Raw genomic sequence first — 16151 nt, 5'->3', positions numbered from 1 at the left:
CTGATCCTTGGCCATCCAGGCTCTGAAAAACTTAACTTGTAGACTGGCCTTACTTTTGAGAAAAGGAGGAAGCAGATCATACTCTGGAACCAGACCTGACTTAACAAAGCAACTTAAGTTGTGGTAGGTGCCAAAGTTTCAATTCTACCTACTCTGGTGGTTTCAGAAAGAACTCTGTGTTGACCCATGCTAAAAATAAAAAAGTTCAATTCCAACCTGTCATTTTTTAAAATTATAATTCAACTTAACAGGCACCGTGGAGCTTCAGGGAACACAATTGATGAGAATCCTTGAAGATATGTAATTTAGAGATGACATTTGGAAGAAAATAAAGACCTTTGGGAGGATGATTAAATGAAACGTAGTAGTCATGAAACTTTTATTTAGGTAAAAGAAGTTTTAAAAGACTTAGTTTCCTCCACCCCAAACAAAAATCCTTACCCGGCTTCAATTTTCAAAAGACAGTTGAAAACCTTTCAAAATTCCATTATAAAGGCAATACAAAATGATTGTTTCTCAAGATAGCATTTGTAGCAATAGTAAACAGTTTGGAGCATGGAATAAAGTTCTGAAGAAGCCTGGCAGTCAGACTTTAGCATTGCAATAGTCAAGCAAGTCTCCTTGTTTTTCACCTGTTTGTCGCACTTGTTTCTTTTGGTAAAATGGGGATGGGGGTGAAAATAGGGAGACAGGTAATGTTAAATAAAATCTTCATGATTATCTTCTTGTTGGCCTCCTTCAGCTCCCTTAAGACACAGAGGAAAGAGAGAGAAGAAACAGACTGAGCATTTAAGATTGTTTGCCTTGTTTAAATTCAGGTTTGAGGTTTAGAAAGTCAACATCACTACATCTAAAGTTTCCATTCACTCAGATTCTCAGAAGAGTAAGGTGGCTCATAAATATCTAGTTCCCATCCAAAACTTAATTTTTTGTGTTTTTTGTTTGTTTGTTTCTTTGTTTTTAGACAATGTCTTTCTCTATTTCCCACACTGTAGTGTAGTGGCTCACTGCAGTCCCCACCTCCTGGCCTTAAGTGATCCTCCTACCTCAGCCTCCCAAGTAGCTGGGACTACAGGCACATACCACCATGCCTGGCTAATTTTTATATTTTATGTAGAGACAGGTTGCCATGGTCTTGAAATTTTGGACTCAAGCCATCTGCCCACTTCAGCCTCCCAAAGTGCTGGGATTACAGGAATTTTTAGTGGTTTTCAAGCTATGTTTCATGGACCTCTGTGGTTCCTCAATGATGCTTCAGCCCTAATCCAGCTTCCGAAATATCACATTTACCTGATTTATATACAGGATTAGCATTCCAGGTAAGATTTTATTCTGAGGAGAAGGGAGATGAGAAGAGGGAGCAGAAAACTCAATAAAAATCTACACTGAAACCAATGGTCTACTATTCCCCAAGTGTTAATAATACTCACCCAGTACATGAGTACAAACACCTGAGTTCCTCAGTGGTAAGAAATCTACCACCTTATGAGACAATGATATACATTTTATATGGCTAAATTGTAAGGAAACTCATTCTTGTGGAGAGAAGAGGTCTACCTTCTAACTTCCATTCTATTTCTGGCCTCTCAGATCACAGAGAGGAAGGCTAAGGCTTTTTAGCATAAGAATTTCTCACTATTGGAAGGTGATTGAAAGGACATCACTACTTCTGCTGGAGATTTCTAGTTCTTTGATGCTTGGTAGGGTTTTAGATCATTCCATCAACCAAATCATTCTTTTCTGAACATACTGCAGGGTGTTGAGTCCCACTGTGTGTTCTTTTATGAACGGTGTAAGAAGGATGAATAGACTATCAAACCTTTTTGGCTCTTTCATTTTTCTTAAGACAAAGAAAATAGAAGGGCAATATCACTCATTATATTTTAAGCTGTTCACTTTGTTCATGGTCTAGCTAGTACATAGTCTAGCAATGGCATACTACAATGACTCTTTCTTTTTTCTTTTTTCTTTTTTTTTTTTTTTTTTGAGATGGAGTCTTGCTCTGTTGCCCAGGCTAGAGTGCAGTGGCGTGACCTTGGCTCACTGCAACCTCCACCTCCAGGGTTCAAGCAATTCTCCTGCCTCAGCCTCCTGAGTAGCTGGGACTACAGGTGCATGCCACATGCTGGGCTAATTGTTGTATTTTTAGTAGAGACGGGGTTTCACCATATTGGTCAGGCTGGTCTTGAACTCCTCACCTTGTGATCCGCCCGCCTTGGCCTCCCAAAGTGCTGGGATTACAGGCATGAGCCACCACACCCAGCCTACAATGACTCTTTTTAAAGACAAATTTTGTAGCAAAAAGAAACTACACTTTGAGGCAGGAAACAAAGTTCTACAGAAGTATCCGAGTATCTCCAAGGCTTTATTGAGAAAATATGTCCCCATATTTTTCTCACCTCTTTGTCATACTTCCTCCTCCCACCGGTAGGAAATGATGAAAGAATACAGTTTGTTGTAATCATTCTAATAATCTTTCATAAACCTCAAATTTCATCAGTTTGGCTAGGCAAGAGGAATCTAGTATTACAGTGTGGTGAAAATGAAAAAGAATAAGGTTTTGAACACATACAAAAAACAGGGTTCAAATTTTCTCTCTCCAGTATGACCTTTGGTAAATCACTCCACCATTGTGAACCTCAGTTGACTCATCACACTACAGAATTGTTGTATTTGAAATAATGTATGTACCAAACCTAGCACTGAGCACCAGATATTTAGGCTATCAAAGAATATTATAAAAATTAATATAATTTTGAGCATTTATAGTTCTTTTAACAGCACCAATTTCAATGAGATCTTATTTATACATTAGTAACAAAGAATGAAGAACTTTCATGCAAATTTCCAAGTTACTTGAGGCTTACACTTTAGGATCAAATCGTTTGTGTTTTAACTATTTTAATTGAAATTTATTCCTGAAAAGATTATATACTGCTGTGAATTTACAAAACTAAATGACAAATATGATTTAACTATGTATTGCTTTTTTATCATGATATTTACAACATTAATGCAGTTATTACCGTAATACCTGAAAGGAAATTTGAGGTGGGCAGACCATTTCCTTCTTCATTAAAGAGTCTAAGGCTTTTATAATTTTTGAGGTCTTATACTTTCTCTGTTATATGTTTAGTGGTTCTGGCTAGTTCAGACCTCTGGCTTATACATTATAGCAAGCAGAATTAAATGATCTACTTCAACACTCTCCAGTTATATTATTGGTTCTCCTATTTTCATAAGGTTAATAGATATTTTGTTTGAAAAATAATTTGGAGCTGTGATATTTGAAGTGAAGGCTGCCTGCAATCAACAAAGAGAATCAAAGTTTGTAACTCCTTTTTCTCAGCCCTGGGAATTCTCATTACAATGGATTTGACCTATAGAATATCTCTTGACCTATAGAATGTCATAACTGTGGAATACTGTGGGGTATAATATGGCCTGCAAGCTGTGAACAGAGAGTAGTTAGTAGGCCAGAGGGTGATAGCAGGCAGTGTCAATGGGGCCAATAAAGTAATAGCAGACATTGGCTAAGAATAGAGTCTCAGGGGAAGCACTTGGAGCAGAGAATCTGAAGAGGTTCAGTTAGCTGATTTCAAATATGACTAGTCCACCCCACCCTCACTCATATCTCCAGGGCATCCCAGGGAAAAGCAGAGAAGAATGGGGGTGGAGACTGGGGTTCTGTCATTTGACAGAAGGAGCTATTGATTCAATATTTCCATCAAAAAGTAAGATTTGCGTGAGCAAGTTTTTGTGCTTTTTTTCCCATACTGCTAGGAAATTTTCTGGACACTCTTGCTGCTATCAGAGTAATGTCTTCTAGTGATTTCTGTCTCTGACTGCCAATGAACTCTAAAAACAAGTAAATAAGCTGTATAGCATTATAGAGAATGAGTCTGTTGACACTGCATAAGGAGCATTGCAGGGGGTACTTTTTTGAGTATAAGCCCACAACCTAAACTCGTAGACCATGTGGCATCTGTATTTAATTGCTCAAGACCACTGTATTAAATAACAAATCTGTAATTCGAAGACAAGGGCAGATATAAGCTAGGCAAAACTAAGCCAAAGTGTCTGTAACTCCTAAACAGACACTAGTTTTACAACTTTACCAGGTATCTGAGGGTCATCAAAAATATCCATTAAAACTACCTAGTACTATGAAGAACTTTCTACTTTGAAAATCAGAGAAAAATTTTCTGAGAAAATTAGAGCTCTTTAAGCATTTCCTGGCCTCTTTAAGCATTAGAGATTTGATTTTCAGACCAATAAGCCATTATCTACAGCCCGATGGTCTCTACAAAGTCCTATCTTCTATAATATGGATGCTTATCATATTTGTCATGTAATTGTATAAGATTAGTTATAAATGGTTACAATTTTAAAACGCATTTAAGCTGAATTATATTAGTTTTTAATATGGAACTTTTAAACATTATGTAATTGCCTTAAAACAGCTGGTGGACTATGTAGCGTAGAAAAAGATTTTTTTAGACTGGCATTTAAGTTTGGTGTGCATCTGAGAATGGATAATTGCTTTAGGAAGTGCTGGTTCTGAATTATTGACCTTGTGATAAGGTAATTATATAAAACATCAATAAAAACTTAAGTGAGTGTCTATTATGTTAAAAGCTATTTTGGTAGCATTGGGTAAATGAAGAGCTATAGAGGCAATCTCTGAATCAAAGGGTTTATAGAGCAAGTTGTAAATCAAATACAAACCAAGCTCAATGCTTAATAATGATTGCTGGCTACTAGATCATCTTGAAAACCTTTGAATTTTTGACTTATAAAGTTAGAAGAGACCTTAGAGTCTAACACCTCGTTTAAGAATGAAGGAACTTGAAGTCAGGAGTTTGAGACCAGCCTGACCAATATGGTGAAACCCCATCTCTACTAAAAATACAAAAATTAGCAGACATGATGGTGGGTGCCTGTAGTCCCAGTGACTTGGGAGGCTGAGACAGAAGAATTGCTTGAACCCGGGACGCGGAGGTTGCAGTGAGCCAAGACCGTGCCACCACACTCCAGCCTGGGCAATGTAGCAAGACTCTGTCTAAAAAAAAAAAAAAAAAAAGAAGGAACTGTAGCCAGGGGAATGAATGATTCCCAAGACTTTGCCTAGAACCTAGCCCATAGGAGGAACATATGAAACATTTATTAAGCAAATGAATGAATGAAATTATTTGAATAAAGTCATTCAGTAAGGAAGAAACAAGTCTGACTATAGAATCCAGATGTCCTATTAGTCCTGTGTCAAATGATCCAGACTTCCACCTTGGTCCTATAAAATTAAGCTCTACTTGCTTTTTGTTTGTTTTTAAGCTTTTTACTGTAGTCCCTCCTTATCCATTCAGGATGCATTCCAAGACCCACAGTGGATGCCTGAAAACATTGGTAGTATCAAGCCCTATATACACTGTTTTCCCATATGTATATATCTATGATGAAGTTTGGTTAATAAATTAGGCACAACAAGAGATTAACAGCAATAACTAATAATAAAATAAACAATTATAATAATTTATTGTAGTAAAATTAGATGAATATGTCATCATTCTCTCTGTCTCTCTTTCATTCTCCATCTCTCCCGTTCGAAATACCTTATTGTTCTGTACTTACCCTTTTTCTTCTTGTGACGATGTGAGTAAAATGTCGACGTGATGAGATGGAGTGACTGAAAGACATAGGCATTGCAAAGTAAATGGAAAATTTTGGAAATAAGCAAGTTTTAAATTTTAAATTGTGTGCTGAGTAGCCTGATGAAATCTTGAGCTGCCCCATGTTGTCTCGCCCAGATTGTCTTTAGTCACTAAGTATCTGTCTTGGTTATCAGACTACTGACTGTCACAGTATCCCAGTGCTGGAATTTAAGTAACCCTTATTTTACTTAATAATGGCCCCCAAAGCACAAAAGTAATGATGTAATATTTTTGGACCACAGTTGACCATGAGTAACTAAAAATGGAAAGCAAAACCGCAGATAAGGAGAGACTACTGTATTTTGAGATAAATATAGGTTCACATGCATTTGTAAGAAATAATACATAGAAATCCTATGTAGTCTTTATCAGATTCCCCTAAAGGTAACATCTTACAAAACCATAGCACAAATCACAACCAAAATATTGGCACTGATAGTCAAGAGACAAAACATTTCCATGTCACAGGATCTCTCCTATTGTACATTTTTTCCCAAAAATTTTATTGATATATAACAGTTGCACATATTTTGGGGATACACATCATATTTTAATACATGTATACAATGTGTAATGATCAAATTAGGGTAATTGGAATACCCATCACCTCAAACCCTTATCTATTCTTTGTATTGAGATCATTACAATGATTCTCTTTAGCCACAACCACTTCCTTCTGCCCCATCTCCTCATTAATTCCAGGAAACTAATAATCTGCTGTCTGTAATTATAATTTTGACATATCAAGAATGTCATATAAATGGAATCATATAGTATATAATCTTTTGGGATTTTTTTAGCATAACTCTCTGGAGATTCATCCAGCTGGCTGAATGTATCCATTTTTTCCCCCTTACTATGGCTGAATAGCATGCCATGGCATAGATGCCACAGTTTGTTTAAACGTTCACTCATTGTAGGACATCTAGGTTGTTTCCAGTTCTCGGCTATTACAAATACTGCTGCTATAAACATTCATGTGTAGGTTTTTATGTGAGTAAAAGTTTTCATTTCTCTGAAATAAATGCTCAGGATTATAATCACTGGGTTGTATGATAGTTGCATGTTTACTTTTTAAAGAAACCACTAAACTGTTTTCAAAGTGGCTGTACCATCTTATATTTCCACCAGCAACATATAAGTGACCTAGTTTCTCCAAATCTTTGTCAATATTTGGTGTTGTCAATATTCTGATACATATGTAGTAACAGTTCATTGTGGTTTTAATTAGGAATTCCTTAATGGCTAATGATGTTAATTAAATATCTTTTGATGTGTTAATATATCATTTGTATATCATCTTGGATAAGTTCTCTGTTTATGTCTTTTACTATAAAACATAATTGGATTTTTCTGATTGGATGAGTTTTGGTTTGTTTTTGTTTTAAACTGTTGGGGTTTTTTGTGTTCTTTATTTATTCTATATACTAGTCCTTTGCGAGATAAGTGGTTTGAAAATATTTTCACCCAGTCTGTGATTTATTTTTTAATCCTCTGTTAACAGGATTAAAATTAAAAGTGCCTTTGCAGAGAAACCATTATTAATTTTGATGAAATTCAATTGATCGCTTTATAACTTTTTCCTTTATGGATCACCTTTTGCTGTTAAGTATAAGAATTCTTTAGCCCTAGTTCCCAAAGTTTTTTTTTCTGTTTTTTTCCCTAAAAATTGCAATTCTACATTTTACAACTCAGTTTGTGATAAATTTTGAGTTAATTTTTTGTGTAAGATGTGAGGTTGATGTCAAGGGATTTTGTTGCTGTTGCTGTTGCTGTTACCTGTGGATATTCAATTGCTCTGGAACTTTCTGTTATAAAAGCTATTATTTCTCTATTGAATTGTCTAATATCTTTAAAAAAATCAGTTAGGCATATTTGTGTGGTCTGTTTCTGGCCTTCCTATACTATTCCACTAAGGCATGTGTGTGTTTATCTCTTCACCAGTACCACACAATCTTGATTACTCTGGTTATCTAATAAATTTTGAAGTTGGATAGGCTCAGTCCTCCCACTTTTCTCTTTCAAAATTGTTTTAGCAATTCTAGTGTGTTTGTGCTTTTATAAAATTTTTCAGATCAATCTTGTCTATATCTACAAAAACTATTGTCCGAATTTTTATAAGAAAATTGTGTCAAATCTGTATAGCAATTGGGGATAACTGACATCTTTACTATGTTGAGTCTTCCTCTCATTTAACATGGTTCATCTTTGCATTTATTTAGATCTTCATTATTAAATCAGCATTTTGTAGTTTAATACAAAAGTCCTGTACGTGTCTTTTTTAGAATTGCACCTAAGTATTTTGTTTGAGTGATTAGAATTTGCATTTTTATTTTGGGGTCTCATAGATTCATTGCTAGTAATGTAGACATGTAATTGCTTTTTTATGTTCAGCTTGTATTATTTGACTTTGCTGAATCCACTTATACTTCTGGGAGTTTTTCTGTAGATTCCTAGGGACATTCTATGTAGACAATAATGTCATTTGTAAATAAACACAATATTGTTTTGTTTCTTGATGTCCAATATGTATGGCTTTTTTTTTTTTTTTTTTTTTTTTGCCTTCTTGAACCTGCCAAAATTTCCAGAACTATGTTTAAAAAGAGTGGTGAGAGCATATATCCTTGCATCGCTTTCAATCTGAGATAATACATTAGCATTTCTTTTTTTATACACATTTTATATAATGTTAGCTGTAGAATTTTTTTAAATCAAGTTGAAGAAGTTCCCATTTATTTCTTTTTCACAGTGATTTTATTATAAATGTGTATTGAATTTTGTCAAATGCTTTTTTCTGCATCAATTGATACAATCACATGGTTTTTTTTCTTTAACTCATTCATATGATGGATTACATTTATTGATTTTCACATGTTGAACCAGGCTTAAACCTCTCAAATAAAACCAAAATGGTAATGATGTGTAATTCTTATATGTTGCTGAATTATGTTTGCTATTTTTTTTAATGTTTGCATCTATATTTATGAGGCATGTTGTTCTGTGGATTTCATTCTCGTTTTTTATATTTTTTTTTTCTGATTTTGGTGAGTTTCACAAAACGAATTAAGAAGTGTTTCCTCCTTTATTTTCTGGAAAAGATTGTGTAGAATCATCTTAGTTATTTTTAAACATTTGTAGAATTCTACAGCAAAACCACCTGTGCCTTTTTCTGAGAAGCTTTTAAAATACAAATTCAATTTTCTTAATAGCTATAGTGCTTTCAAATTATCTATTTTATATTGAATGATTTGTATTAGATTGTGGAGATTTTTTTCTTCCATTTGTTCTCTTTTTTAAAAAAAAAAATTCTTACAATTAAGACATAAATCTGAGTAGTTTGTGATTTTTGAAGAATTCGTCCATTTAAACTGGGTCATCAAATATGTGTGGAGTTGTTGGCAGTATTTCCTAATAACCTATTTCTTGTCTGCAGGATCTGTAGTGAGTTTATTCTTATATTGGTAATTTACTTTTTTCGTCTTTGTCAATCTTGCTATGTGTTTGTCAATTTTATTGATCTTTTTGAAAACCCAGGTCTTTGATTCATTGATGGTCTCTGTTGTGTTACTGTTTTCAATTTAACTGATTTCTGCTCTTTATTTCCTTCCTTCTGCTTGCTTTGGGTTTATTTTGTTCTTTTTTCCTATGTTCTTGAGGTAGAATCTTAAATTATTAATTTGAGGCTTTTCCTCTTTTCTAATACATGTATCTAGTGCTTTGTATTTTCCTCTCAGCACTGCTTTCACTGCATTCTACCAATTTTGATATACGATATTTTCCTTATCATGTAATGCTTTTTTAAAAAATCCACATGATACTTCATCTTTGACTGATGAACTATTTATGCATATGGTATTTCATTTCCAAGTGTTAAGAAATTTTCCTATTATATTCATATTATTAATTTCTAGATTGATTCCATTGTGGACAAAAAGCACACCCTATATCATTTCAGTTACTTTTTTTGCATTTGAACTGTTATTTCTTCTTATCCTATGGTGAGATAATCATAAAAATATTGTGAAGGAAACTTCTCATAATCTTTCTCATTACTGGCAATATTTATTATTACAAATCTATATAAATTCAAGTAAAATATATAGAGACGGGGGAACTATATCATTACTATGGCAGCTAATGAAATAAAAACACATAAAAATATTTTCTGAATTTTAGAAAATAAGTTGAAAATACAAAGTAAAGTACTAAGAATTGACCATCATATGTCACTTAATTTTGCTTATTGATTTAGCTTTTGTGCTTTATAATGGAAAATAACCCAGTTCTCTTAAATCTACATCTTCCACTCTCTCAATGTTATAAGTTGAATTGTGTCCCCCAAAAAGATCCATTGAAGTACCACAGAATGGTATTTTATTTGGAAATAGGATAATTACAGATGTAATTAGTGAAGAAGAAATCACACTGGAGTAATGTGTGCCCCTAATTCAATAAGACTAGTGTCCTTATGAGAAGAAGAGAAGAGATACAGACACATGAGGGAAGGCAGACGTGATGACAGAGGCAGAGACTAGACTAATGCAGCTTCAAGCCAAGGCACTCCAAGAATTACAGGCCACTAGCAGAAACTGAAGGAGGCAAGGAAGTCTTCTACCCTACAGGTTTCAGAGGGAGCATGTCCCTATAAACATCTTGATGTTGGACTTCTGGCCTCCAGAACTATGAAGTAATGAATTTCTGTTGTTTTAAGCTACCAAGTTTGTGGTACTTTTTACGACAGCCCTAGGAAACTAATACATTCAGGTTTCTTTTTAATTCAATTTTTAAGTGTTTTATTCTATTTGTTTCCCTTTTCTTTTAATTTCTTTTTTATTGATACATAATATTTTACATAATTATGAGATATATGTGATATTTTGTTACAGGCATAGAATGTGTAATGATCAAATCAGAGTAGCTGAGGTGGTCATCACTTTGTAGTATCTATCACTTCTATGTGTTGGGAACAATTCAAGTCCTCTCTTCTAGCTACTTTGAAGTATACAATACATTCTTGCTAACTATAGTCACTCTCCTCTGCTACCAAATGGGAGAACTTATACCTTTCATCTAATTGTATATTTGTACCCATCAACTACCCCTCTTCATCACCCTTTAACCAACCACCCTTCCCAGCCTCTAGTATCTATCATTACATTCTCTATCTTTAATGACATCAGCTTTTTTAGCTTCCACATATGAGTGAGAACATGTGCTATTTGTCTCCCTGGGCCTGGGTAATTTTACTTAATATTATGACCTCCAGTTCCATCAGCTGCTGCTGCAAAGGACATCATTTTATTCTTTTTAATGGCTGAATAGTATTTCATTGTGTATGTATACCACGTTCTCTTTATCTTTTAATCTACTGATGTACACTTAGGTTGATTACAGATCTTTGCTATTGTGAATAGTGCTGCAATAATAATGTAAGTACAGGTATGCCTTTTATATACTAATTTCTTTACCTTTAGATGGATCCCCAACCGTGGTATTATTGGATGGTATGGTACTTTTATTTTTAGTTTTTAGGGAAATCTCCATACTGTTTTCCATAGTGACTGTACTAATTTACTTTCCCAACGATAGTTATAAGAATCCCTTTGCTCCACATTATGCCAGCATTTGTTATTTTTTGTCTTTTTAGTAATACCCATTCTAACTAAGGTAAGATGATACCTCGTGGTTTTGATTTGCATTTCCCTGATGATTAGTGATGTTGACCTTTTTTTTTTTTTTTTTTTTTTCTGGCTCCAAAGATCTTTTACTAAGATCCACTTGAAACACTTCGGTCCTTAATTTGTCAACTTAGTTGACAGGCTGATGGCTGATCTACGTAAAGCTTTCACGGTAGCAAAAACACTTCCTGTCTATAATATATCAAAACAGGTCGAGCGTGGTGGCTCACACCTGTAATCCGAGCACTTTGGGAGGCCGAGATGGGTGGACTGCGAGGTCAGGAGATGGGGACCATCTTAGCTAATATAGTGAAACCCCCTCTCTACTAAAAATACAAAAAAAAAAAAAATTAGCTGAGCGTGGTGGTGGCACCTGTAGTCCCAGCTACCTGGGAGGCTGAGGCAGGAGAATGGTATGAACCTGGGAGGCGGAGCTTGCAGTGAGCCAAGATCGCACCACTGCATTCCAGCCTGGGCAACAAAGTGAGACTCTGTCTCAAAAAAAAATTTTATATATATATATATATATATATGTAGACAGGTTCCTGAATAACATGTGTGAATGTCGTCAGGGTCTCTGTCCCATCTACTTCAGGATTTCATTAAACTCCCCAAATTTGTGGATCTGATGGATGAAGCTATCCCCATAGTGCTTGGCGACCTTGGTGTCTATGATGTGGATCATGTCCTTAACGATGTAGAAGTCAACCGCTGAGGCCAACTAAAATTCACCATCCAGGGCTGAGATGCTGCTAGTCCACACCAGGTTCTGCATCTTGTGTTTGAAAACCAAAAGCTGGATCCTTAACTCCTGCTCTGTAAGGTCCAGGAAGCCAGCAAGCTTGGCCACAGGCATGGTGGTGTAGAGATTGAGGAAGTTGTAGATGGTTGAAGCTGGGCCTGCTGCTGTACTTCACTGGAAAACACCTTCAGCTGCTGCAGGAAGGGCTCTTTGTGGTAGTTGGGGTGCACATTATCATAGTTGGGCACTACAGGGGACAGGAACTTGGGGCAGGAGTAACTGAAAAGTTCTTCATAGACTTGTGGGTCACCTTTCTGCATGCGCAGCAACTTGTCCCCATATTTCTCCTGCAGCTGGAGGTGAATGCCCTCATCGATATGCATGGGGTACATCATAAGGGCAATGGCCATCAGTGCATGCATCTGATCATTCTGCTTGTTAATCATCTCATACTTATTTGTGGTCCTCTGGAACATGCTCTTGGTCCTCTGGATGTAGAGGAGGATATTGGCAAAGACCTGGATGGCATCCTGGTAGCAATGCATCATCAAATATGCAAACCCAACATAATAGTATGTGGTGACCTGGCACTCTAACACACAGGAATACATGATCTTCTGGTTCAGCTCGATGTTCTCTAGCACCTTGATGGCCTGGTAGTAATCTCCTAACAGGGAGTGCAGGCGGAGAAGCCCCACCAGGCTGAAGTAACCAAGCATCCCCCCAGCCACACTCTCAGGGTCACCTCTGCTTGTGTATACCTCCAACTGTCAGTTGATGTTGGATTTGTCTACCAGGCAATGAAGGACATTGAGGACACTGTGAACATTCCAGATTTTGGGATTGGAACAAACGAAGTCAATCTCCTCCTCTGACTTCTTGGCAGTCTTACAGCAGTACTGACTGAATGACTGAAACTGGTAGATGAACTCATCAATGATATCCTAGAGCCCCTGGTTGGGTAGTTCAAGGGGAAGAGGACCATCAACATTAAGAATACAGTTGAAGAGACTGGAATTGTTGTAATAGGATTCAAATCTCTGTTCCAAGGAAGGTCCCCCACTGACTTTGGTGTATATGTACCTGTAGTATATAATATTTTGTATAAAACCAAGAAGACAGCATTGTTGCCAAACTGTGGAGCAATGGCTGCAGCCTCTGGCCAAGGTGTATTTTTGAAGAATCTTTCAGTCAGCTTGGTCCAGCTGTTGTCATAGATGTCCTGGATCCTATACACCTGGTCAATGACATCACTGGAGACACAACTGGCCTGTAGCTCATACACTTTCTGGTCAGTCAAACCCGAGACAGTTTTGTGAAAATACTGGATGGAGTTTTTGATCACTTCAGGCATCACCTGATAGGTTTGCTATTCATACTGATGTTCATAAGCAAGGTCCTGCTTTTGGATCTCCATAGTCGCCCAGATAAGTATAGGAGTCATAAGCCTCCTCAGACTCCTAATCATCAGTGAGATAAGACATGGCTGCCAGGCTCACAAACACTGCCAGAAAGTCATATTGAGCATTTTTTATATACCTGTTGGCCATTTCAATGTCTACTTTCGAGAATAGTCTATTCATGTCCTTTGCCCACTTTTTAATGAAATTATTATTAATATTATTATTATTATTATTTGTTGTTGTTGTTGTTTGAGATGGAGTCTCACTCTGTCACCCAGGCTGTAGTGCAGTGGCACAATCTCAGCTCACTGCAACCTCTGCCGCCCAGGTTCAAGCGATTCTCCTGCCTCAGCCTCCCAAATAGCTGGGAATATTAGCACCTGCCAGTGTGCCCGGCTAATTTTTGTAGTTTTTAGTAGAGATGGGGTTTCACCATCTTGGCCAGACTGGTCTTGAACTCCTGACCTCATGATCCACCCACCTTGGCCTCCCAAAGTGCTGGGATTACAGGCATGAGCCACCACGCCCAGCCTGGCTGTTTTTATTATTATTATTGAGTTGCTTGAGTTCCTTATATATTCTGCATATTAGTCTCTTGTCAGATAAATAGTTTTCAAATATTTTCTCTCATTCAGCAGGTTGTCTTTTCACTCAATTGTTTCCTTTGCTTTGCAGAAGTTTTATAGTTTAATATAGTCCCATTTGTCCATTTTTCTTTTAGTTGTCTGTGCTTTTAAGATCTTTGTCTAGACCAATGTTCTAAAGTATTTTTCACTGTTTCTTCTAGTAGTTTTATAGTTTCAGGCCTTATGTTTAAACCTTCGATCCATCTTTGTTGATTTTTGTATATGATGAGAGAAAGGATTCAGTTTCATTCTCGTGCATATGGCTATACAATTTTCTCAGCACTGTTTATTGAAGATGATGTTCTTTCCCCAGTGTATTTTCTTGGGGCCTTTGTTAAAAACAAAATGGTTGTAAATATGTGGCTTTATTTCTAGTTTCTCTATTTTGTCCCATTGGTCTATATGTCTATTACTATAACAATACCATGCTGTTTTGTTTACTATAGCCTTATAATATATTTTGAAATCTGCAGTGTGATGCATCCAGCTTTGTTCATGTTGCTCGGGATTGCATTGTATATTCTGGCTCTTTTTTTCCATAGAAATTTTAGGATTTTTTCTATTTATGTAAAAAATGACAAGTATAGAGTTTTATTAGTTCTCTCTTTGCTTGTTTGTTTGTTTATAAAATTTGTGTTAAGTTGTCATTATCACTTTAAAATAATGGTTATAAGATAGTATTTACAAGTATCATGAAAACTTCAAATAAAAAAATCAATGAATACACAAAAAATAAAAAGCAAGAAATTAAAATATACTGCCACAGAAAATCATGTTTACTAACAGGAAGACAGGAAGGAAATAAAGAAGGAAGATAAGACCACAAAACCACCAAAAAACAAATAACAAAATAGCAGGATTAAGTCCTTACTTATCAAAAATAACATTGAAGGTAAATGGACTAAATTCTCCATTTGAAAGGCTGTATAGATTTAAAAAATAGAGTGGCTGAATGGATTTAAAAAATAGAGGAGTGGCTGAATGGATTAAAAAAATAAGACCCAATGATCTGTTGCCTACAAGAAACACACTTTACATGTAAAGACACATATAGACCGAAAATAAAGGGATAGAAAAATACATTCCATGCCAACAGAAGCCAAAAAAGACAAGAGTAGCTATACTTATAACAGACAAAATATATCATAGGACAAAAACTGTAAGAGACAAAGAAGGTCATTATATAATGATAACTGGATCAATCCAGCAAGAAGATACAACAATTGCAAATACATATTCACCCAACACTGGAGAAGCCAGGTATATAGAGCAAACATTATGAGAGCTAAAGAAAGACATATTTTCAAATATGATAATAGCTGGAGACTAACACCCCACTTTCAGCATTAGATAGATTATCCAGACAGAAAATCAACAAAAAAAAAAAAGGACTTAATCTGCACCATAGACCAAATGGACCAGGCTAAGAAACAAAGAGAGAAGACCCAAATAAATAAAATCAGAGGCTAAAAGGTAGATATTACAACTGATACTGCAAAAATTCAAAGGATCATTAGAGACCCATGAACAATTATATGCCAATACACTGGAAAACTTAGAAAAAATGGATAAATTCCTAGATACATAAACCTAGCAAATTGAACCATGAGGAAATCTAAAATGTGAATAAACCAATAACAAGTAACAGTATCAAAGCCATAATAAAACGTCTCCCAGCAAGAAAAAGCCCAGGAGTTGATGGCTGCACTGATGAATTCTACCAAACATTTAAAAAAGAACTAATACCAATCCTACTCAAACTATTCTGAAAAATAGAGGAGGAGGGAAGACTTCCAAATTCGTTCTACGAAGCCTGATACCAAAACCAGACAGAGATGCATCAAAATAAGAAAAGTACAGACCAATACCCATGATGAACTTTGAGGCAAAAATCCTCAGCAAAACACTAGCAAACTGAATTCAAGAATACATTAAAAAGATTATTCATCATGACCAAGTGGGATTTATCCCAGGGTACAAGAATAGTTTGACAT

The 16151-nt window shown here is 35.8% G+C and overlaps 1 long non-coding RNA gene and 1 pseudogene across 1 annotated transcript; both read right to left on the bottom strand.

Moving 5' to 3' along the window:
- Positions 1–350: 350 nt before the first annotated feature.
- On the bottom strand, positions 351–5683 carry LOC135971675 (uncharacterized). The gene is made up of 2 exons (XR_010587928.2): positions 5629–5683; positions 351–746 (listed from the first exon to the last, which is right to left on the bottom strand). It is a non-coding gene; the product is annotated as an uncharacterized lncRNA (long non-coding RNA).
- Positions 5684–11954: 6271 nt separating this feature from the next.
- Positions 11955–13612, bottom strand: LOC102132959 (eukaryotic translation initiation factor 3 subunit L pseudogene; annotated as a pseudogene).
- Between the last annotated feature and the right edge of the window lie 2539 nt (positions 13613–16151).

Source organism: Macaca fascicularis, chromosome 7, assembly GCF_037993035.2.
Source record: "Macaca fascicularis isolate 582-1 chromosome 7, T2T-MFA8v1.1".
NCBI classification, from domain to species: domain Eukaryota; kingdom Metazoa; phylum Chordata; class Mammalia; order Primates; family Cercopithecidae; genus Macaca; species Macaca fascicularis.
This window is presented reverse-complemented; position numbering and strand designations above follow the sequence as displayed.